The following is a 26232-nucleotide window of genomic DNA, read 5'->3' as shown; positions in this document are numbered from 1 at the left end:
GGCATTTTGGCACAGGGCAGCAAGGTGCCTTTTTGTGCCGCCCCACGCCAAAGGGAAAAAGGAAGGAATGCACAATATTTAAGCAATACAGTGCATTCCTATAATTTCTGCCTGCCTTGCTCTGTTTGGCAGGCTTGAGCCAATGTAGGCACCCTTGCACCATGGTGCAAGGGTACCTTGTTGCAGGCAGGATTGTGTTTGTGCTGGAAGGGGCACTCCCTGCACAAAAACAATCCAAAATTGCATTTTCCTCTTTCCACGTGTGCTGCAGAATGCAGCACTAATGGAAAGAGGAAAAAACTAAGATAAATAGACATATTTCTACTCACTATGCCTGACTTAGGAAGGCGTACGGATTTGGCGGTTCCCCAGGCTTACATCACTTTGTAAATCTGAGGCAGTGTCAAATTCCATAGGTGCTGCTTTGGAAAACCCACTGCAATGCCCATGGAAAGACTCCTGGGTGCAGAGTAAGGTAACGCAGCAATTTACGTTGCGTCACCTGTGTCAATCATGTACCACTTTACGTGGTACAAAAGTGATGCAGGGCTCTCATAAAAAAGCCCCATAATTGTTGTGTCCCAAAGATGAACCATATGTAATCCCCACATATGGAGTTTAAGTGAATGTGTTGTCACTGACGAGTGTTGAAAGGCAAAAGGCATGAACAGTTAGCTGGAGAATGAGCCAAAAATCTAGAAAAATACAAACATTACTAATCTGGTTTGGTAAAATTATTACCTAATTGAACAACCTGTTATCAAATGGTAATCCAGCACAAGCAATCCCTGATGTTGTTATATTTTTATGGAAAGTCTCAGGGTACTTAGGACTAGATTAAGAGTGGAGCGGTCCCAAGACTGCTGTACTCGCGGAGGCGGTCCGACTGCCACTTCGTCTGACGTCTGAAAACTGATTGCCTAATTATGACAATGGTGGTCAGACCGACAGAAAACCGCTGCCACCGATAGGATCCTGGATCCTGCGGTGTTGGGGCAAGCGGTGGGGAATGGAGGCAGTGCCTATTACAACCTGCTCTTCAGCCCTGCCTTCCTGCCAACCTTTTCTTTGCAAGGCCCCTGGTAATTTTAGCCCATTGAGCATTGTGGGAGTGGGCACATGTTTTGTCCCCCGATGCCTACACTGTTGTGCACGCACTGCGTTCCATCATGACTTTGTGCATGGCAACAGTGCACACATGACAGTGCAGGCGCTGCAGTGAGGTGGCATTGCCTTCAGACTCAGACTCTGTGAGCCGAAGCATGCGCCCCCGCAAGAGCGCCGCTAACCCACCGCCGGCCTGGTGGTAAACTCTACGGACTGGCGGTTTGGCCCGCAAAGATCGTAATCAGGCCTTAGTATTATATTTTTAAACAAAAATTATTACAAAAAGTTAGTAACACAATGGTTGTTCTTAAGAACAACAATTTCATGACACAAGTATATTGCCTACAAAAATATCGAGTTAACATACCTTGCATGTAAAATACTAAAATATTGTGTCAAAAATGTAGTAGGAAAGAATCTAATTACAAATGGTAAGTATGTCTAACATTTATTATAGACAGTGTTATACGTAATTTATTTAAAATACACAAAAAAATAGTTTTAACAATTAATGTCAATAAAATATATACATATGTATATATATTCTTTGCAATATAAAAAGAATTAAACAATTTCAAAATTGTATTAAAATAAATATATGACAATAACTTAAAAGTAAAATTAACTAACATATGCATAACCGTACCATATATGTAACCTAATTTAAATATGAATTTATTAAAAAGAAATAATCTTAATTAATGAATTTAACTAAGTAAATAAAAACAAACATATACGGTACCATATTTAGATTTAAAAAAATAAAAAAAATAAACACTTTAAAAGCAAATAAATTGGTACTATTAACAAATTAAAGCTAACATATAATAAACAGTAACATATATCACAATTAATTAAATAATAAAATTAATATTACAAAAGGGAACATTTAAATCAAATAGTGCATAGTTTAAAAAAAATAATATAAAGGTTAAAACATAGAAAATAGTTAGCAAATAGCAACAATCATAAACGACAACACTAGCAAAAGTGTTGGACTTCAGACGAATCAAATTAACTAATCTGAATCCAATTTAAGCAAAAGTAGGAAAATGATTGGACTTTGAATGGGCTAGGTGTACTATTCCAACTCAAATCTAAATAGCAGTAGGGAAAGCGTTGGACTTTGAAGGAGGTAGATTTAGTACTCCTACACCAGTGGAAGCAAAATCAGGGAAAGTGTTGGACTTTGGAGAAAGAGTTTGATTACTATTCTCACTACAGTCTAAGCAACAGTAGGGACAGTATTGGACTTTAAAGGGATACTTTCACTATTACAGTGCCAATCTAAACAACAGTAGGGAAGTGTTGGGCTTCCGAGGAATTAGATTTACTATTCCTACTTCAAAATAAGCAAAATCATGGAAAGTGTTGGACTTTAGAGGGTAATCCCACTCCAACATAAGCGAAAAACATGGAAAGTGTTGGACTTAAAAAGGGTTACATATGCCATTCCAAAAAATAATTATTGTTTTTACAACATAAAATGAGCAAAATGTATTCAAAATAAAAAAATTAATTTCCCTCTCTACTACCCAAATAACAACCTCTAAAAATATCATAATTTATAAGTAAAACATTAACATTACCATAACAATTAAATTATAAACATAAAACACGTTTTTACAAAAGTTAATATTAAATGCACCTTCAATCAATATCAAATTAATTAACAACAAATGACCAGTCATTATTTACCAATGAAATAATTAATTTAAATAAAAAAATACTTTCTAAAAAATGTATAATTTATGTAACCTACCACTCTATTCTGCAATATGCCCAACAACCCACAAGTAAAATATAAATTACTAATATACTGGCCAAAACATTAAAACACAAATGTATTTAAATATTTAAAATGACAATTAATCAATTTAATAATTAATCACCAAATAATTATTGAACACAACAAAGTTAATTACAAATAAAGGAAAATAATGTATTATCTAAAATGCCTTTTCACCATATTCTCTTACATACACCACACGCCGCTCCTAAAATATACATTTCTAAGTTCAAAAAAAGGGATTATTAAAGAAACAGAAAATATAAATACACAATGATACAGTAAGCAATATATAATCATATAAATGGAAAATTAAACATTAAATACAACTTATTAAGTAAAAATATCAATTACACATGCCTGAAGTGGAGTGCCTGTACAAATAGAAAGAAATAATATTATAATTCTTCAAATACTGTACCCTTTTTAAAGGAAATATAAATGACATAAACGGATGCAAAATGATATGTTGCTAAATTAAGGAATGTCACGGAGGTTGGGCAACTTCTTGTTGAATGGGAGTCTGAGAAGAAGATTTTTTAGCACTAGCCTCAATGTGTTTTGTAACAGATGACCATAAAACAAGGCATTTTGCAGCTAAATGAATAGGATGGACAAAAGCTGTGTCTAGTCTATGATTATTGTAAAAAGAACAATTGATGGACAGAATGCAGAACAATGTCATACATTCACTCCAGTACAGAGATCTGGGCCTAAATCCATAGTTGTTTTGCTCACCATGCCATTCAAGTTTGGACCCAGCCATATGCAAATCAGTCTTGACCCCGTGCCCAATGGGAAAAGTCCAGCCCAAACTGCCAGGTCAGTTCCTCCCTGGACTGGAAACAAGCATCCTAGGACCAGTTTCGGGGTTTCACCCCTCTTCAGCCAGGATAGCTTGACTCCAGTGGCATGGAGAGCACGGGACCACAGGAGCCAACTTTGAAACTAGAAGTTTGCAAGTATGTTTAAGGATAGGGGAGATATAGATTGAGGTTTGCGGGTGAAGAAAAGATACTCTTTAAAGGAAAAAGGAGAGAGATATGAGTTTTCAAAGTCCACCCACAAAGGACAATCGGACTAAGTTTCAGAAAGCCATCTCGAGGATTGATGAAGCAGGAAGGATTTGTGATAAGTGGGGAAGTCAGGAAAATTCACCCCACCTTCAGATTTTGGTTTTATTAGTCTCAATAATGACATGCAAGATTTTTTAGCATTCCATAAGAATGAAGACAGAATGGAATTTATTTAGTTTGAAGAATTTTGAGGGAATAGATACTGGAATATTAGAAACTGGATATAATACTATAGGAGAAAGCACCATTCTAATCATATCCAGTAGTCTGAGCCATGACAGATATAAAGGATGCCATTTGGATGTGAATGTGGAAATCCTTTGTATGCACTTTTCCATACATAAAGAAAGCATTGATGAAATTGAAGGGGCAAATTACAACCCTAAGTATTTTATCTGTTTAGAATTCCAAATGTAATCTATATGAGTGTTAGAGGGACGTTGAATACCTGAAAGGAACTGAGAAATGTCAAGATCTGAGGGTATGGATTCTGGTGTGTATACATCTTTGTAGAAAAGGAGAAATTCATTAGTCTTTAAACCCTATTGTGTTTTGCTCATCTAAAATTGAATCAATGTCAAGCTTGTTGTTTTTAACCTTAAAATAATTCGCTAGGAGTTTGCCAGCCTTGTGCTGGCCACCATAAAATTCACTAGACTGTAACAAATAAAGTGAGGCATTATCAGTCGACTCCTTATTAAATTTAATTTTTACCTTAATTGGCTGGGATAGACAGTCTCTGGAATTGGAGGAATTATAGGAATGCTCCAACTTCTTTATACTCGCCAAAATATCCCTAGCAGTTTCAGGTGAAACTCTACGCTTTTTAGAAGCAAAACCAATAATAAAGTCTCTGGCGGTTGCTTTAAAAGCAACCCAAGCAACAGAGAATGCTATATTATCAGTCTGGTTTAGAGAAAAATACTCATTAAAAAAGGAGAGAAAAGAGGAATTAAAGTTTGGATCCAAAAGGAGAGAACTATTAAAACGCCATCTCCTTTGTAAATTAGACTTTGACTATAAATCCAGTTTAAATGGAATGGGGCATGATCAGATATGAGAATTGATCCAATATCTGAATCCCTTAAAGATGGAGCAACATTATGAGATATAAAAAAATTATCAATTTGAGATTGTGAATGATGAGCCGGAGAATAAAAAGTATATTTCATTATATCAGGATTGCATCTTCTCCATGCATCAATAAGCTTATATTGTTGTACTTTTTATTACTTATGTAATTCGTGTGATTTAAAGGAGACCAATGAATTGCGATAAAGTAAAAGGGTCAACAATTTGATTGCAATCTCCATCAAGGATAACATTATTATCAATGCAGGACAAAATTTGTTGAGCTACAGAAGACCAGAAAGAGGGGTCACCATTAGTGGGGGCATATACATTGAGTAAAGAAATCGGAGCATTCCCAATTTGCAGACTAGTGTACAACCATCTTCCATCAATATCAGATCACTGAGAAAGTAATTTAACAGCAATCGATTTGTGACATAGATTCATTACACCATTTTGTTTCCATCTCCTGGTGAAAAATAAACTTCTCCTACCCAATTTGTTTTAAGTTTTAAAGATTCAGTTGCTGTTAAGTGAGATTCCTCTCTAAGAGCACTATCAGCCTCTAGTTTATCTAAATGTGTTAAAACATGTTGTTGTTTAATGGGGGAAGTCAAACCTCTGACATTCCAAGATACAATTTTCAGAGACATCACAATAATAACATGGCAATAAAGATAATATTCTAGGCAAGCCATCCAGGAATATATTAAAAACAATTGTACATTAACGCAGTCATGCGTGGTTGTAATGTGATAATAGATGAGTTCCAAGAAGAGAGAGTTTAGATACAGTCGTCAAACATTATACCAAATAGAGAAAAAAAGAATAGACAAAAAAAAGAATCACAAAGCAGAAAAAACAAGAGATAAATTCGAATAAGAGAGAGAAGGATAAGAATGTAGATAAAATACTAGGATATAAGAATAGCAAGAAAGAGAGAGACATTCATAAGATAGAAGATGAAAGAATCTAAACAAAAAGAAAATGATCCAAACATAACTATGAGAAGTGGAATCCAAGGGAAGGTTGGGGGGGTGAGACCACATGGAACAGATGGAACATCGGGGATCCACGGGAAGGGCACAAAAGGAGCACAGGAGAAAGTACAAAATATGGGGAGGACCACAAACATGAATAATAAACCTGTAAGGAAGCAAAAATGTATTAATTATCGATATTAAGTTATAATAATGACTATATATAAAAATGGGTAAGTGGGACAAAAGCCCCTGAACATCTTATATAGGCAACAAATGTTTGGATAAATCATTGTCAATACATAAATAACAATCCAACATTCAAAGTTAAGGAGTTATAAATATAAAAAGATAACAAGAAGAAAATACCACTTAAGGAACAGAAGAAGGTTCTGAAGTATCCATGTTTTCGATTTTGCATGCATTAATGAAACTCTTCAGTTTGACTGGATCCTCGTAAGAGGTAGTCTTATTTATTTAGGTAACTATAAATTGACAAGGATGCAGCAGTCCAAAACGGGCACCCAATAAACCAAGATCTGGTCTTAAGTTGAGAAAATCCTTGTGTCTGTCAGAAGTATATTTGGCATAGTCTTGGGAGAAAAATAGAAGGTTTCCTGACCAAGAAGTACGCTTCAAGGACTTAACAGCGGCAAGAACTTTGAGAAGATCTGTCTATTCAAGGAAGTACATAATGACTCCTCTTGGTTCGCGTGTATGGGAGACATATGCTGACTGATGACCCAGTCTATATGCTCTCTGTATGTTTAGTTGAGAATCATCCGACATATGTAAAATCTTGGCCAGGAAAGATTTAAAGGAAGAAAAGGGGTCAGAGCCCTCTGACCCTTCGGGCAGACCATACTGATGCAAATTGTTCCTTCTGTTTCAGTTTTCCAAATTTTCGACCTGTTTATGAAGAGAAGAAATCTGGGTCTGGAGAGTTTGGATTCCACCTACAGCAGAGTTAAGCGTGGTAATGCTCTGTTCCGCTGTATTCATCCTTTCTTCCATTTGGGGGAATTTTTTCTGCGAGAAGCTGCAATTTAGAGTTAGTTTCTTTTACAAATGGCCTTAAGGCACGAATCTCCTCCAGTAAGAGCTGCTTTGAGACAGGTGATGCAGATTTTGTAGGAGAGGGAGGGTCTATTTTTAGGCATTTAGTGGTAGCCTTCCCAGTTGCAAATAAAGCAGCATGGCTGTTAGATCCAGATGCGGTGGGACCTTTGTGCAAAGTGACCAAGGAGTCTTCAATATTTGTTAGTTTTGAAAAAATTGTGGAATTCTTGAAAAATCTATGAGGGGAGGTTGGAAGTAGGTTATTAGCCCTTTTCAAGCATCCCATAAATGTATAAGAGTATGGGATAATGACTTATTAGAGTCAAAATGCCGTTAAAAACCAGTCCGTTCAACACACAAAAAAACCACACCTCAAAAATATATCTAAAAGGCTGAACAAGACTTTTGTAGAAGCAAAGTCACTCAGAAGAGAAGACTTCCATCTCCATATCAATAAAGTGAGGAGAATCTGTTATAATTAGACAAACAGCAATAAAAAAAATGACGAGCTCGGAAAACAGGAGCAGTGCTTGTTGGAAAGTTACTAACCAGTGAGGGCAGTGAAAAAAATAAGAAAATAAGGCTGCTGAAGGAGAAACTCGTTTCCTCATAACTGAAATCACGAGCTGCGCATCACCTCCGAATATGCAAAATGGCGGCTGGCTTGGCGGGAGAGAGCCAAGCCTTCGGTATGAGGAGGACTTCTCAGGTGAAGCGAAGGTTGGTGAGCGCTGCAAACCTGTTGTCGGGCCTCACAGCAACATCAGACACCTCCTCTGGGTGAAGAGAAGCCGCAGGGAGGGTCGCAAGAGGGCTCGTTCGCGCACTAGGTACTGAAGGTCTACCCGGACGCCGCCATCTGCTGAGGGCTACATGCCACGCCCCCCCAAAATATAAATTTCTAATTAAATGTAAAACAATTTAAATACACATTAATAATCACACACCACACTTAACACATTCAAACAATTACATTAATAATTTCACATCTAAAAGTTATATAACTAAAATATACAGCATTTTTGAAAATGTATATTTAATATAACTAAATTGAGGTAGACAAAATAATATATACAATAATATTTTTAGAAACAATATCATATACATAAAAAACGATATTCTCAATTTCCATATTCTGTTGCTCCATATTTTTGTAGTGAGTATATGTTTACATCATATTTATGTCACACAATAGTTTTGATTCAATATATTGTCATTCACAAACACAATAGGTCTGGTAACCTAAAAAAAAAATGACAAAAAAAAGTTTGCAGTGTCATTGTAATGATAATTTAGGCAAGTGACTTGCCAGACTACCCTGTGCCATTTTCATTTAGTGGTGCCCTTTTCCTAGTATTTTTTGGAGGTGCGTGAAGTTCTTTCAAGCTTTTCATTAGTCTCAGAGATGATACAATTAGTAAAGGTTTTTCGCATGTGGGTTTTCATTTTATAATATAGGCTTCTGTACCTCCTTTAAGTTTTTGATCAAAAGAAAGTTTGCCAACATCTTTCCATTTTCAGTGTTTAATACAAAACGGTTTCAAAGTTGGCTTGCAGGCAACCAGCACAACCTCTTTCAGTGCCAAATACAGCTTACATCACTGAAATTGGTGATGATTTACACTAACTTTTCTTCCTTGCTAAAAGGGGATCAGTCCAGCATTTTCAGGGTAATGGCGGCCACCACTGCCAAGTTAAAGCTTAAATCTGAGCTTTCGGCCCATGAACAGTTCAGCTACAGTGATGCAAGCCTCCTTGACGGAAGATTGTTAAGATTGCTATGAGTGACAAATAATGAACATTCTCACTGAGGAGAGTAAAAGGTCGAGTGGAACGTGCTGGAATCCGAGCCTTCTGGACCCAGGTGTGTGAGAATGGTACACTCTCTCCCCTGCAGACTCAGATACATCTTAGTCACTGAGGAATGCCTATAACTGTGCGTGCGACTTATGAGAGGCGAAAGCTGGTTTTATAATGTTCTCAAGTTTTGAGGTAAAAAGGACAAACGGAGATTAACTAAAACAGAGATGAGGGTTATGAAGTAAAACCCAAAGACATTTTTAAGATAATTAACCAAGCACAGCTCCATTGCATATACAAAGGAGATTATTGTGAAGGCGCAGATTAGATATATTTGCAGAGTTTGGGCACACTTGATGCTATCTTGTGGGTGTGCCCTCTGTTCACAGCATTTTTATCAAGCTCCAAATGCAAACTAAAGAGTGGCAGGAGGGTTTTTGTGCTTAATTGTGGGTAAAAAATATCACCGTTATGCCCGTGCAACCTTATATAACAACCGTTTTCGTAGAATGTACATTCAGGGCGAAATTGTCTTGTGCTTTTGACGACGGGTGACAGCTATATATTTTGAACCAACTTAATGGATCTGATTTTATTGACCTTGGAAATTGGAAATGCTGAGTGAACCTGCGACAATAGGTTCAAACACAGATCCCTGCAGTGGAAGGAGCCTATATTTCCAGTTCGGCTTGTGAATCTCCACCCTTGGACTAAAAATGTGTAATTGCTGTAAATAGAGGGCCTCATTTCTTTAAACAGTTGCATTACTGCGATAAAACAGCGATGCAACAGTTTTCACTGCGTCCTCCTTGCGAGACAATGGAGGCGCCATATTTAATGTACAACGCTCCATGTCGCAAGGAACAACAGATACGTCAGGAATCCTAACGTATCTGTTGGCGCAAAATTCATGCATTGCTGGAGTTGTGTCACAAGCATGATGCAGCTCTAGCAATGCATGGGGTAGGCCTATTCCCATTGCACTGTGACCCGTATGCCTGCCATGAGGCAGGCGAAACGTTTTGACGGACTGCAGTCCAAGAAGTGTTGCAGTGAAATCTCATAGATTTCACTGTGCCACTCCTATGAGGCTGTGTTGAGTGGGAACGACCACCTTGCATACATTATACCTGACACAGGTATAATGTGGCGCAGGGCTTTACAAGGTGACACATCTGCCTGGATGCGTCACCTTGTAAATATGGCGCAATGTGACGCACTGTTTATGCCGCCGCTGCATCATGAAAAGTGATGCAACTGCGGCGCAAAAGTGTTGCAAGGCCTTCATAAATAAGGCCCTGAGTGTGTGTGTGTGTGTGTGTGGAGGGGGGTGTATGTGTGCGTGTGTGTGTGTGTGTGTGTTTATGGTGGTGTTAATACTATTCAGAATTGTTAACATTTGCCTGGTACTGCCCACTCTAATTACCAGTATCTGAGAATATGAGCTTACAATGATTGCCTATGCGGTCAATGTTATATCATGTTTACAAGGAGTATTTCGCCAGCCATTGACTGAGCTTTTAAATATTTTTGGACTTCCATGAACAGACACCAATGGAATCAGAAACGATCATCCCAAGAGACACCTATATCAGTGAAACCTGTTGACCCTTGTAACCGTGTATTAAGGTGATTAAGAGATGGTATAATAAGGCAGCTCATCTAATGGAGCACTCGATTAATATGTCCTACATAGCAGTGGTTAAAAGCTTTTGCACAAGACAGATACTTCAGCTGCAGTATAAAGGTCACACACTCACTCACATTTTACAGCTCCAGTACACCAGAACAAGGTATTGCAGAAGCCCACTGATCAACGTCCCATGTGGTCCTGATTTATTCATGTTTTCACTCCATCGTAAAATGCCTTGAAAAATATCACTCTCCTTTGGCATTAACTGAGACTTTCATTGTTAGCAAGTTCTATTGCCCACTGTCGTATTTAATATGATATAGTGTTGATTTTCTTTCAGTGTTTCACATTTAAGAACATGTATTATAATCTGACAAGGGAGGGTGACCGTATTTATTGAACATTAGCTGTTGAGAGATACTCCCTTACTCTCATTGCATTTCAGACTAAATACTGCTTAAATGTTTCCAAACACACTTTTAAACATGGACACTTGCCAAAATGGGGGTAAGTTAGTCTCTTTGACCTCAATTAACACCAGCATCCCCAACCTGTGGTCCCTTTCTACACTGAAGAAGTTTAATACCATATTTCAGTGGTTTATAACCTTTTGACTTACGTGGATCCCCACTTAATTGTTACTTGAACCTGGGGACCCCCCCCCCAATCATTATTGGAATCTAGGGACCCCGCACTAAGTCATTACTGAAAGCAGATACCCCACTCCCCCCGGGACTAACCATTTTTGATGATTTGAACCACAAAACAATACAGAAAAAATACAGAAACAAGCATTAATTAAATAAATACACAAATGATGTCATATTTTATTTAATTCACTAACAAATGTAAAACATTTTTTAGTGATAATGGGAAGGTTGGAGCCTTCCTAAATGTAATTGAGCCCGCTCATCGTCCATGCTTGCTCCTGTTTGCTGCACTTTCACTGCTCCCACGACTCTATCTGAGGATACAAACTTAATTTTTAGACTCCAATTTCAAATTCCTTTACATTTACAGAACATTGTAAAACTTTAAATTGTACTTCTTTATTTGTATATGCTTTATTAATCTGTTAATAATATTTCCTTTTCTAAGCAGGCGTGAACCCCCTGAGTAGGTATTGCAGATCCCCAGAGGTACGCAGACCACAGGTTAAGAACTACTGCCTTATATAGTTGTATGCGATTTCATTCAAACACTTTACGGGTATACCATTACTGAGAAACTATTTAATCTACAAGGTTTAATGGAAATTTTCATTATGAATGGCATTTACCATTTTATAGAATCTAACTCATAGAATGTCTTCTTTTTTAATTGGATTCTGCATACTTATTTTTAAGGTGCAAATGAAATAGTTGCAGGTTTTACTTTCAGAAACATTGTTACTTAAGGTTTGTGTTTTAATCCTTTACATCAGGGGGCATTATTTCAGATTTATATCTTTTACACTATCAAGCAACTACTTTGAATCAGGGGTAGGAGGAGCTCGTGAGTTGCACTACGTGGAATTCAGGGGAGTTACTTAAAAATTTTGTGGAGTTCCGCTCCGCTCTGCACAATTAATGAAACACCCTGCTGATGCTTATATTAATGACAGCTACTGCACTGACTAGACAGGAAACCTGTTTTTATCGTCCGATCTTCCTGATTGGCTCCCAAGACCATCAACAAGGCTGTGCATTATTACTGGGCATTAACATGCAAGGGTGCACATTCCATATTTAGTACAGTGCACATTGTAATTAGGGGTGGGCTGGCACCGGCAGTTGGCACCGGTAACCTCCGCTAAGCTATAGTGAGACGGAGTTTTTTGCTGAACTCCAGTCTCCAAGCAGAGTGCGAAGTGAAAAAACTTTGCAAGCCCCTCTAGCGGAGCGTAGTTCACCACCCACCCTTCCTTTGAATTCTTTGAATTCACTGAAACCTCACCGCCATCCATCTTTGCCCTCTGCAAATGCCTCTCCAGGCAAAAACTACACCAATCTCTAAAGCCTAAACACCAGCCATCCATTCTACTCCTAAACTCTGCTCATCCCTGATTCCTTAAAATACTGCACACCCCTAAATTCCACTCATACCTGAACCATTCATTACCCCAAAACCCTTCACCACCCTAACCCCTGGCATCCCTGAACCCTAAAAACTATTTCTACATAAAAATTCCACCTATCCCTAAATCCTTAAAACTCCACACCACCATAAACTCCACCTGTTTCGAAACACTACAATCCCTTAATAAAACCCAGAGATTCTAGCCATCACTGTATCTTAAAAACTCACAAGCCCTAAACCCCACCCATCTGCAAACTTAAGAATCATCAGCACCCCTACATGCCACCCACTTGTGAACTCTAAAAAAATTTCACCACCCATAAACTCCACTCATCCGGAGGCTTGATCCCTGAAAATCCATCACCGCACTAAACTCCATCCATGCTTGATAACTAAAACCCTCTCCACCCCTAAAATTCACCCATCCCTGAAACCCTAAACCCCCCATCGCCCGAAATCATCACCCATCTTTAAACCCAAAAAACCTTCACTACTCCTAGTCTTCACCCAAGAATGTGATTTTGTATGTTTCAAGGAGATTATCTTTCCTTTAAATTGTCTCATTTATTTTTCGATTTATTTGTATTTCCTTAAAATAGTCTTTTCTTAAAATTGGTTTACCATGATTTGGTTTCCTCCAATGGGGTTTCTCAGTTTTTGTTTTTCCAATAATTCACATACATCAACCTTATATATCATTTACCAATTGCACCACATTACAAAGATGGGCATAGACGAAACCCTCACTCAACATACCATACAATACCACTAATCACTGACCACACTTGACCACTACTTCAGAATGCATCACATTTCATTACCTATTACTCATCTTTCAGCGCCTTACCAAAACACATCATACCTTAACTCACCTCGCAACACAGCACACCATGAAAGCATACTCTGAATATGCATCTTACCCACAACCCATTCAGCACACCATGATACACAGATCACACCATTCCATGTCATACCAGCCAGCAGAGCACTTTTTCAACAACACTTAATAGTACAGTAATGACAGCAAAATATTTGCACTACAATGCATTGCATGTGCTTATATCTCAAAATAAACTACAGTTTTGCATCACATACCACAATTTCATAATCACACCATAACATACCCAATCATAGAGCACAGCGTCTCATCACATAACATAAATCACAATTAATGTTCCAACATTTAATAATAACTTACTACAATTGATAGGCTTTACCCAATACACTATAAAATTCTACTTTGTACCACATCACTCTTTATAGCACCATGCCTCAAGAACTACACAACACAATGCTGTACTGCTTTATGACACCCTACGCCACACTATTGCACAACACGTACATGATGTCCTACAAATCAAGACCGGTACACCACACCTCAGTAACATATACTAAACAATAATTGACAAATCATCGTCCAATTAGACAAAACGTATTATCATGTATAACAACACACCACACCACTTCACTGCACCACACTTCACACTGTCTCATGGCCTCTCAGACAATCCAATGGAACAACTTGCTATCCACTCTTTACAGGCCCACAGTTTTCCACATAAAATACATTTTTTTAAAACAATGGCGCATCACAATACCCTAAGCAGTTCAACTCCATACCATGCCAAAGTACACTCAATAGGCAATGCTGCACCAATTCTAAATAAAACACCATACGTAATTTTGTCATCACATTACAGCACACCATCACCCACAAAACATTTCACACTACACCTCTCTGCACTACCTACACTGAACCTTACAGATTCATTCTACCATTTGCCCTTACACACCCACCATCATATCATGCTTCCCCACTGCTTCAAATCACTAAGGGCCTGCTTACGTGTCTGTCAGTCGAGAACTTCCAGACTTGGGGTGGCGCGTTGGTGGAGGTCCAGCCACCGCTGCACCAGCAGTCCAACCACTCAATAAAGACTTAGATGGTTGTACCGCCATTACACCACCAATGGGGGATAAAAAAATGTGTGTTTCCCATATAAATTCCGATAGGAGTTTTAGATATGATTACAGGCTGCAACGCTGAATGGATTTACACCAAATTTGGCAGAAAGGTAGATATTGGTTTAGAGAAGTGCCTTTTTCTGATTTGGTGTAAATCAGCTCAGTAGCTTTGGAAATGTTAAGGGAAATCCAACATTTTATAAATAGAGATGCAGATCCTCTGCAGATCCTCCTCGGATTTGTGAATCCACACGCCACCTGAAATGCCTTGATTGGATGCCGTCAACCTGAGAGGAAACTTGCAGCTGCCATTTTGTTCATCTGGACTCAGTACCCTGTGGGGAAAATAAAGTTAAAAAGTGATAGAAGGGATCAGGGTAGAGGTACCCTGACCCCATAGAACTACTGGAGGGGTCTGTGAGGGACCCCTCATGGGTAAGAAAGTGATCAAAAACCTTTTTTTACTTACCACGGCAAGAGTTGTGGATCTTCCCCAGTCAAACCGGATGTAGTTTGAGATGTCATCAATGATCCCATGAGTGATGTCACTGAGAGATGTATTATATGAGGTCATAAGCAGTACATTGCAAGGGTGTCATTTATATTTAGCTCAGGTAACTATAACTGGTGAATTTCAGTGGTTTTGTACAAGTGAAATCTGAGCCTAACTACAATGTACCTGTAAAATTAGTTTTTTTCAGTGAGTTTCTAAGATTTTTTTACCTATATTTCCTAACTATAACATCCAGGCAACCTTTGTTTTTTAATGAATTTGTAATATTTTTTAACGTTAAGTAAGAAGCCCTAAATAGTTTGCTTGCTGCCCCACCACCTTCTACCTACCCTCTGTTGGCCGAGTCCATGCACACTCCCCCTACCTCCTGCTCTGCATGGTTCAATGGGCTACCATCGCCCTGATTTCCATTTCGCAATTTGTTGCCCCATCATTGCCCTACTGCGTAGCCTCTGTGCTTAGCTTGTTGCTCTACTGTCCTTCCCCCTACCCTACGATGTTTGTGTGCGTACCCCTGCTCCCTTCTTTCTGCCCACCATGTTCCATGGACCTGCCACCCTCCTATCTACTCTGGGTGTTCTGTTGAGCTGCCTCTGCTCCCCCCTGCCTTCCATGGTCAGATGGCTGCCACCTGTCCCTGCCACCTCCATCCTGCCTGCACAAGTTCCATTCCCCTAGCCCCTCCTTCCTGGCCTCCATGGTCCATTTTGCTGTAACTACCATAAGCCCTGCTTGCTCCATCGGCCTGCAACTACTCCTCCTGTCTGCCCTGTGGGGTCTCTTGTGAAGCCCCTTCCACTGCCTTCTTTTGTCTGTCTGGCCCCTAACCCTCCCTTCTGTCCTCCATTGTCTTTGGGCATGGCCCTGCCCCTCCCTCTTGCCCACCATGGCTGTTGTGCTGCCACTAAGCCTCCCGCTTGCCATTCATGGTCCTATGTGCCGCCAAAGCCCCTCCCACCTGCTCTGTGTGATCAGTGTGGTGCCCCTGACCCCTCTCACCTTCCTCCATTGTCTGTGTGTCAGCTATTATAGTCTCACTATTGCCCTCCATGGTATGTTGTGCTTTGAGTTCCCATCCCACCTGCCATCCATGGTCAGCTTGCTGCTCCTGCCCTGTTTTCTAGCTCCCTGCCATCCATTTGACATCTGCAGACCTCTATCCCCTTCCTCCTGCCTTGTCTGGTCCACTGTCCCACTGCACATGCCATTTACCGCTTCCTGCCCTTCATGATCTGTTATGCTGCAACTGTCTCGCCTGTCTGTCCAGTATGGTCAGCTTGCTTCCCTTACCTCTTTCCGCTCTGCTCTCTGTTGTCCATGTGCATGGTCCTGTCCCCTCCCTAGTGCTTTCCTGGCCCATTGTGTCGCACTGAAATCCTGCTTGCCCTGTGTGGTTTATTGTGTTGTTGCAACCCCTGACACTTGCCCTGTAAGGTCAGTTTGATGTCCCTGCCCATCTCCCTCCGTTATCCAGAGTACCTTACTTGCCAACATTTTGAACTTGGTAAAATGGAGATTTTGAAAACAAATCCTAGGAAATTGATTTCCCTTATTGACTTACTTTAAAAAAAGAGGAGATTGTAAGCAGGAGACAGATAAAGTAACACCCTTTTGGGCTTAAAAACATCAGGAGTCTCCTACCTGAATCAAGTTTGTTGGCATTATGGTTCTACTGCCACTGTTTCTGCCTTCTGACCTCAAAGGTCTTTTATATTCGCACAGAATCTCGTGCCTGTAATGCATGGTTGGCTTGTAGCCCTTTTCACTCTTTCCCCTGCCCACCATGGTCCGTTGTGCTGCTCCCCCCCACCTGCACAGTGTGGTCAACTTGTTGCCTCCTCCATGAGAGGGTCTTATACCCATAGAAATTATGGTTAGTTCTCTAAACAACTAAAATGAGGACATATTTACTGAGTTCTTAAATAGCAACAAAGTACTTTTAAATGATTGCTATCTTTATGCTTTTTTTTATTGAGTTGATCACTTGATTATATGTTACCCTTAAGGGAGTGGATGTGGTGTTATGGCCAGAGCCACAGACATTGCAACTGGGGATTCAGGTTCGTGTTTCAGCATCAGCTCAACATCCGGTGATTCTGGGCAAATCACTAAGGGCCCGATGTAGGTAATCCCTGATTACCGATTCTTACATACCGAATCATACCGATTCGGTATTTAAGAACAGGCAAATGGGATGTAGGTAATTTTACCCAAAAAATGACCGAATCGGTAAGTTTCGGTAATTACCGAATCGGTAAAAACTTGCAGTTGGTGGTAAATAACGAATCCTAAAAGGGGAAAAGCACTAATTTGAGTGCTCCCTACATAGCAAAATCGGTAATTTACCGATTCGGTATTTTAAGGAATCGGTAATTTACCGATTCCTTAAAATACCGATTCGGTAAATTACCAAATCAGTAAAATGCCCACCTACATCTCATTTTCCAAAAACCGGTCGGTAACGGCCGAAATTACCGAATTTCGGCCGTTACCGACCGGTATTTGTCTACCTACATCTGGCCCTATATCTCCCCATGCCTAAAACCAAAATGAATGTGTCCTTGTGTAATGTAACTGATGCTCATGTAGAGCACTCCTATACATTCGGATCAAGTCTGCGCTATATAAAACTGCAAAAAACAAATTAAGTCTTTTGCACACTTCTGTTATTGGGCTATTCTTTTATGCTGCATTTTGGTGAAATTAGTGCTATATTTGGGCTCTTTTTTCTCTGGTGGCCATCTTGGGGGATATTTGTTATAAAGCTCCCTAATTTCCTTATTTATTGCAGTATCGTCAGTAAAAAAAAAAGCTTTCAGATTTCTACTTTGGTGCCATCAAGATAACGTTCAGTTGTGCCACATTTTTGCCATCAATTCTGAATGTTAGCACTCTAGTTGCTCATTAGAACACTGTAGTAAAGCTGCTGATCACTAGGGAGGTAAATGACAGTCTGTTGCTGGACTCGAAAGTACATGTTTCAGTCAGCATGTCAAAATGTTTTAATGAAATAGAAAATGAAAATATTTGAGAATCCACTTAAAATGTGTTCTATCTTTTCTTTCTACAGCACTAACTGAACCTTATAATTTTGTTTCTTTCTAAATTAAATGTTTTGCATTCTACCACTTTGATTCAATCAACATAAAGGTTCACCGACTTGATTTTAAAAGGGTAAGCATCAACATAGAATATTATATAACAGTACTGTACAAACAGCATAAATATAGGGAGAAATAGGAAGAAGGAAGTGATACCGTATTCTCTGTGTTTATCTTCCTGGCTTTTGGAAATTAAGATTGGCTGTATTAAAAAAAATTATAGCCCATGACTATCGCACATACTGAGATCGCACAGTGGTTCTAACTGACAAAAGACCACAGATTATCAATCTAGATCTAAAAGATTTGAAACTACTAATAAATAACAAAATATAAGGGGCGGAGCAACTAGAAGAATTTGAAATAATGAGGAATCCTATATTTGATTACTAATAGGCTAGCATACCTGTGGCTTCTGAGTGGACATAAATCCCGATAGACGGTGACATCAGAACATCAATATGAAATAAGGTAGTGTAAATTTCTATAGATAGACCTTAAATGATAGCTGGGTAATGTTAGGAAATCTTGCCCAGCATCTCAGTCAATGTTGTTCAATTAATGCAAACTACAAGACGTGTATAAACATGTGAGATAACTCTGTAGTTAACAGAACATTATCAACAAAGTAGTTATGACAATAAATGAACCTTAACAGTCAAAAGGGTACTGATATAGTCTGAAGGGAATTGTAGTGCAAGATAAAAGCCACAGTTTTTTTACTGGAATAAGGCGGGACCAAGTGTTAAATAAATGCGATGTTAGTTTTAGAATGTCATGCTAATGAAATAGCGAATATTGTTTATAGCCCATTTAAGAAAAAGTGTCTGAACTAGGAGATTATGTATTTGAATAAGGGTAAGCCGTTAGTAATAACTGTATTGTAAAAATGAGTAAGTAATTTTTGAACACGCCATCTAAAATGAAGTATTCTTTTATCATGCAGATTTTTATTTAAAAACTTTGTTAGTCCTGAAGAAGGTGCCAACATCAAGGAGTCACCCAAACGCTGCGTCAACTGTTTTTAAACAAATGTTTTTAACTGATTCATGTGATATTTTTTAGATTGTAACCGTGAATAGGAGGAATGTTAGGGTGTTCATGAAGGCTAGAAATAACTTATGTTGTACGCTTTTTAATATATGCTTAATGTGAATAAATTGTTTTGATATATTTCTAGCATTATTTTTTATTGCCGTACTTGTCCTCACCCACCAGACCAGGCTATAACATCGTTTTGAACAAATAGAGCTTTAACATAGACACTTGGTCCATGGTGAGAAAATTCTCTTGTTGGCATTTAAACGATAGGCACACTGTTTTCTTTAGTAATTTTAATGGACTTGTAAATATGGCCCCTTTCACGCATTACTCTGTGTGAAAGGGGTGTTCCATGTGTGTTTCTGTGGGTGCTCCCAAGCAACGTCCATGGAACCAGGCGCATTCCCACATTTAGAAGGCTTTGTGGACTTGGGAATGTGTCAGATTCCTAGGGAGGCGTAAGGGAGGTGCAACAAGGAGAAATACCTTTATGTCTCCTCATTTTTCACTTTTTCTATAGAAAGAGGAAAACAGCTCTTGTGATTGATTGTGTGCAGGAAGGTCCCCCTTCCTGCACAAAAATAATCACCCCTACAACTCAGACACCCTTGCGCAAAGGCGCAAGGGTACCTGCGTTGGCGCATGGCAACCCATTGTGCGTCAGCGCAGGGGAAAAGGACAGGATTGTGCCGTATCTTGTAGATATGGCGCATCTTTCCCTTTTTGTTTGATACACAACAGTACAGCAGGAAGGATTGTGTGCTGCCATGCGTCAACATATTGTAAATTAGGCCCTTGGTTTTCAGGTTTTCTGATTTAGAACTGAGTATATTGAACAGGGCCTGACTTTGCATTATGTCTTTTGAATGAAGTGTACACTGTGCCTTGTTCACTTCTTAGACAAGATATGCAAAACATAATTTTACATTCTTGTTCCAGAAAGCATTACAATGCAATGTTTCTATAGCCTCAGATATGATGAACATACCATGTAGCCAACAAACATAATGAGTTTCGCTCAATACTGACTGGACAGTTTTGCTTCCAAATATTTCTGCCTCGTTAAGTGCATTGTCTATGCCACATCCACTCAGAGAACTTACTGCACACCACAAAACAACGCTTGGTATGTAGAAAATGCCCACCATTGGATAAAGATCATCAAATTCTACTGGATTGCTATTAAAAATGTCAGCTATAATGCAGAATACACATTCATTACAAAACATTGGCAGGCTAGGCTGGTCTTCAAGGTAAGCCTGCACATTTTAGAATTTAGAGCTGTGTATACTAATGTGTAGTTTGTGACTGGAGGTGGTATAACTGGTAAAAACCCAAACTTCTTCAGTGGGATGGTATTCTGGGAGATCAGAGCATGGATTCCAGCCTACAGAGGAACTGGCTTTTCTTTATCGTTCAGTCTGCACCAAATAAGCGATATGATAAATTCAGTTAAATCGGCTTTGCAAACTATAGCATCAGGTAGAAGAAGATCCATGTCCTCAGCCACTTTAAAACTTTCTGGTAGACTGGGACGTGCTGATGGCTTTTAGTGATTTTGCACACATTGACAAGGCAGTTGGGTTATAAGTTTGCAGCTTTGTTTGTTTATGCCTACAGCTGACACAGATTGTTTTGCAGCAGCTAATTCATTGGTACAGTCTTGAAAAAGCACCATGGCAGTATCATGTGTGCTGGATGTTCCGGCAAAGAAGAGCTGTCTTCAAAATCAAAATTATCAAGAGCAGCAATTGTAAATCATTTCCTGGAAAAAGTGACTTGGAAGTGGTATTCACAAGATTTTACAGCATGAGCTGCTCAAAAGTTCTTGCACCATACTGTGTTGTTATTACTTGTTGATTATCTAATCCTATTTATTGAAGTGATTAGCTCTTTACGTTTGCACTTGTCATAATTTACTTGGGCAGTCATTATGTGTAGCGGAGTTTTCTTTTTGCCGTGATGTAATTCATAAAGCATTATTTGGAAAAGACAGTACATTTGCACAGAATAAGCCTGTCAGTTCATGGGATTGTCTTCCACCTCTTCGCTTATACCTTCAAAACCTTCCATCATCAATGTTGACGGTTTCTGTTCTGAACTCAAGAACTTTAGTTTGTAACAGTTTGCTTTGCTGGTATTAAACAACGGCGTAAAAAATGTTAAGACAACATTTATTTTGGCACTAAAAACTTCAGGGGCAAATCATCTGACAACACCATTAGTGGCACATTCTTTTTGTTAGACTATGAAAAACAAATTCTGCCATTGGACATTCTCACCAGAAAATCTCTTAATTTCATTATTATGGATCAATACAGTTTTATCAGTGTTGACCATTATTTCTTTGATCTCACTCTGGGGCCGATTCCGATTCTGGTCGGAAGGGCTCCGAACCATGGGGCCTATTATGATTGCGGTTTTTCCGCATCCTCCGGGCCGGCGGAAGCCACCGCCGGCCCGGAGGATGAGGAAAAACCGCAGCGGACCCACCAAAGACCCACCGCCACATTAGGATGGCTGGTGGGTCCTGGTTTCCGTCCGCAGCTTTTCCGCCGTGGTTGGCTTACAACCGCGGCGGAAAAGCTCTAATATGGTGGCGGTGTCTCCCAGACACCGTCCGCCATATTAGGAAGGGCTTTAAACAATGCTTTTCCGCGGCGGGTTTTCCGCCGTGGAAAAGCATGTGTAACTTCACTGCGGGGGCCCGTTGCGGGCCCCCTAGGTGAAGGGGGGTGGGGAGAGCACATGGGGGGTACCTATGGTACCCCCCTGCATTTGTGTGCAGAAATCGGCAGGCACCGCACGGTGCCTGCCGCTTTCTGCATACAAATGCAATGTATGCATTTTTACCATTGCGGCGGATGCAGCTTGAAGCCGCACCTGCCGCAATGGTAAAAATAGAGGATGTGACCGCCAGGGTGGCGGTCACATCCTAATTGCACAGGAGGGAACTCCGCAGGCAATGCGGAGGTTCCCTCCTGCTCTATGGTGGCGGACGGACTCAGGTCCGTCCGCCATCATAATCGGCCCCCATGTTTGGAACCCTTCCGATCCGACTCGGATTTCCGCATGGCCTACGACAGTTTCGGAGAGCCCGTCTGCCATCCTGAAATCCTTCAGAACTCCCCCGGTCGCCTCTTTACGACCAAGGGTCTTTTCATGCCGGTCTGTCCAACAAGAAAAGGCAGTCGGAAACTGTCTCTGGGAGCCCTCAGCAGAGCCCCCATGGGTGCAAGGCTACCAAATGGCAGCCTGAGGGCACCTATTGTGCCCCTCTGTGGATTCCTGCACCCGGTGGCAGGCACCTTGGGGTGCCGGCCTCATGGTGCAGGGATGAACTGTACCCCTGCTTTTCTCAATGCAGGCATGCATTCCGCTTGGAATGCATGCCTGCATTGTGAAGTATACAAGTGCGACTAAACCCTGTTTGGTCACATCGTATTAGCAGGGCCATAACCAAACACAGCAGGTCGGTCGGTTACTGCTCCTGACCGATGTCGGACGGACCTGAGTCCGTCTGACATCGGAATATGCCCCTAAGTGTTAACCTGTAGCCAGCATTCAAGAGTGACTTTAAAACTTCATTTGCTTTTTCAAAGAATGCAAATTTAACTGAAGGCTGGCTGTTACGTTGCTGCTGGGAGCTCATTGTACATTCATATTTTCAAATGTATGCACGCAGGCGGTTTGGGTCGGCATACAAATCCGTTGCAAATACATTCACCCTGCTGTTTAGATCAGCTACTCAGCTGAAAACTTCATCTTGAAATAAACTAGCTGCAGATGAAAAAATATTTGCCCTCTGAGACTCACATACTTTGTTCTTTCGTCAATCCCTTTGGTCCTTCTTCTGGCTAAACCACAGATAACACATTGAAGATCCTCTGCTTTCTGATCAGTTGTTGGAGGTTGGAGCTGGACGAGGGGTAGCCATCGATCTACTAAGTGGATTGGCATTGGGTTTTGTTATTATCGCTTTCTCAGAAGACTCAGATTCTTGTTGTGATTCACTGGTTTCTGCTGTTTTTTGATAATTTTTTTCTAGGGTTTTAATCCATTGTATACAACTTGTAGCACTTTTTGTTACAATGATAAAATATTTGATCTTCTTCACCCATCTGTTTCAATCTTTTGGGAACTTAGTTTTGCCGTATTTCTGCAGCATCTCAAACTCTCTTCTGACCAGCTGCAGTTGATGTTAGTTTTTCTTTCAGATTAGTTTAGAATATGACACATTTTTCTTTGTTGAAGGAGTCCTCAGATTTTCTAGTTAGCATCACTCTGTCAGGATGTATAGATCCTCTAGTACCACCTGCTTTGCTCATGTTTACAAATTTGAATCAAAAGAAAACCTGAAACAAAAACAATATTAAAATAAATTACCAATATGATGGCGGAAACACATCATTATGGAGCCACTGTTTTGGCTAATGGTGGAAGGGTTGCTCTGAGGAGATATTTTCTGTCTCTATAAGACTACTTAGCCCAAAAACCTATGTTTTGACACTAAAATTAAGTATATAGGCCATGGTCCATTTCACAATTATTTACTGGCAGAATGGCAAGACCATACAGTGCAAAGTTCAATGAAATTGATGGAAACCTCAGTGAAACATGCAGAGATGAAATTGAAATAAAAGACATAGAGGAACTATTAAGGGAGTTTGATACATTTAATGAAATAGAGGAAGCAAAGAAGGCATTAGAACATATTGAACAGAATCTAAAAAATTAGGAGGCAATTCAGGGTAAAAATGCACTCAAATTGACTACCAATATGGCACAGATCTAAACATTTGCTCATAAATTTGAGCCCCTCAGAAATAGGGGCAAATAACAAAGACTATAACAATGACATTGAAAATGAGGGCATCAGATGCAGGGTCATCAATGATGAGGGTACTAGTACAAAGGCCAATTTTTAAGAAGAAAAGAGCTGGCTTCACATGATGACTCACCAAAGAAGGAGAGAAGTATTCATAGGCAGGGAAAAGGGCAAGAAGAAACAGAAGGAGAAAAAGAAAACAAATGATAAAAGCAGAAGAACTGAATAATAATTAAATAACTTAGCAGTTACGTAACTTCCAAAATGCTCACTGAAATCCAAAAATGGATATTACATTAAAGGTGTTAGGAATTAGGTCCGGTCCGCTTTCTATGGCCATGCTTTGCCATCACATGACCTGCCTTGCTGGGATTTAAGACTGGCCCTGCCCATGAACCAGTGCTTGGTATCTTTGAGTATTGGGTTCCAGGTTCTGGGTTCTTTGACTCCCGTTTTGTTGGGTTCACGGGCTCGTGTTCCCTTTCCAGTTTCCTGTTTTTTGGCTCCCATTTTGTTTGTCCCTCTTTTGGATCCCTGTTCCCCTTCTTTTTTGACCTGTTTATGTTTATTTTTCCTTCACTCGTAATTGGGGGTGATTGACTCTGGAGCTCAGTTTGTGATTACCGTGTGATCGGGTTATCGAGGATTTGCTGGGGCTCCAGCCCCCTCGGACACTTGCCTGCAGAAGAAACGTGGCTTTGGGACTTCCCCTGAGAGAAGACAGAAGCCACCCGGAAGATGCTGCGAGATTGCCGAGTAGCACGTTCGGATTCCGCATCTTGCGTACCAATTCACATCGTTGTGGGCTGCTTGGTTGCTTTCCGACGCGTTCAGAATCAGAAGAGCGCGAGTTCGTGACGGACGCTGTGTTTTGTTTTGTTTGTGTCCTCCTTGTCCCCGAGCCCTATATTCCGTATAAAGACCGTCCCTAGGGTTTTTTTAATGCCATTTGTATGGCTTTTTCCCCCTAACACGCTTTACAAAACCTGGGAAGGGAGAGCTTTCTTGGGTCACTCCCCTGGACATTGAAGACAGCATTTGGGCAGACAATTGTCTTTCCTGCTACCTGAACTTCCCGAGGCCAATCCTGTCTTGATAACAAGTAAGGAGGTTGTTGTATTTTATATGGCAGAGTGTGGTCATGGATTAAGGAGGGAGGCTGTTTAGTGGGAATTGGGGGCTCAAGAAGTAATTGTGTATATTACTCCTTTAGGTACAGAAGCGTGGAGGTAGTGGCAAGCGTTTGGTCCGCTGTCCAGTTTTGGGGTGAAGCTATCCTGACGTCTCTTTCCCTTGTTTTGTTTTCCCACCCCCTGTCCTTGGCTCAGGTGTTGTCTCATGGTTATATGTCTTATGAGTGACATTTGAGTCAGGGCAGTGGATTGGGCCGTACTACGTTCCTGCAGTGTTTGGGCCGGTGGAATCCAACAGAATACCAAGCCCACGAATTAATACACTGCCTGAACGAGTATGGATGAGGATGCGGGTGGAGTTCATAGTGTGCCTACTATGCAGGATGTAATGGGGGCGTTAGCAGCATTACAGGCTCAGGTACAGGATCTACGGCAGGAGAATGCAAGACTTAAACAAGAGCTCGGGGCAGTGAGGGCAAGAGAACAGTCACGAGACAGGGGACCGGGTCCTATTATACAGCCAGCAACTTTTCAGTATGGAGGAGGGACGGGACAGGGTTCGGGAGGAGGAGCACCTATAGCTGTTACAGTTACATCACCTGTTCCTGTTCTCTTAGCCCCCCCGGAGAGGTTTTCAGGAGATAGTGATAAGTTCGGGACTTTTATGAACCAATGTCAACTGCATTTTATGTACAGCCGAATGCCTTTCTGGATGATACAGCCAAAGTGGCGTTTACTATATCATATTTGGCTGGCACCGCTGCTCAGTGGTCTATCCCCCTATTAGACAGTGATGACCGCGTTTTGTATGACTATCCGGCATTTAAAGAGTTGATGAGGGGACTGTTCGCTAAGCATGCTTTTATGCAGGCTAGCGATGCAGAACTCCTAAAGTTAAGACAGGGTAGACAGGATTTGTTAACGTATGTATCTACGTTTAATAGGTTGGTGTCTGAGACTCACTGGCCAATGGCCAAGAGGACTTCCTTGTTTTATCAGGGCCTTTGTGAAGAACTTTAGGATGTGGTGTCACAGGTAGTTGATCCTCCAGACGACTGTGCCGCTTTTATAGATCTT

The sequence above is a fragment of the Lissotriton helveticus genome, chromosome 3_1, assembly GCF_964261635.1.
Source record: "Lissotriton helveticus chromosome 3_1, aLisHel1.1, whole genome shotgun sequence".
NCBI classification, from domain to species: domain Eukaryota; kingdom Metazoa; phylum Chordata; class Amphibia; order Caudata; family Salamandridae; genus Lissotriton; species Lissotriton helveticus.
Note: the sequence above shows the minus strand (reverse complement) of the source record.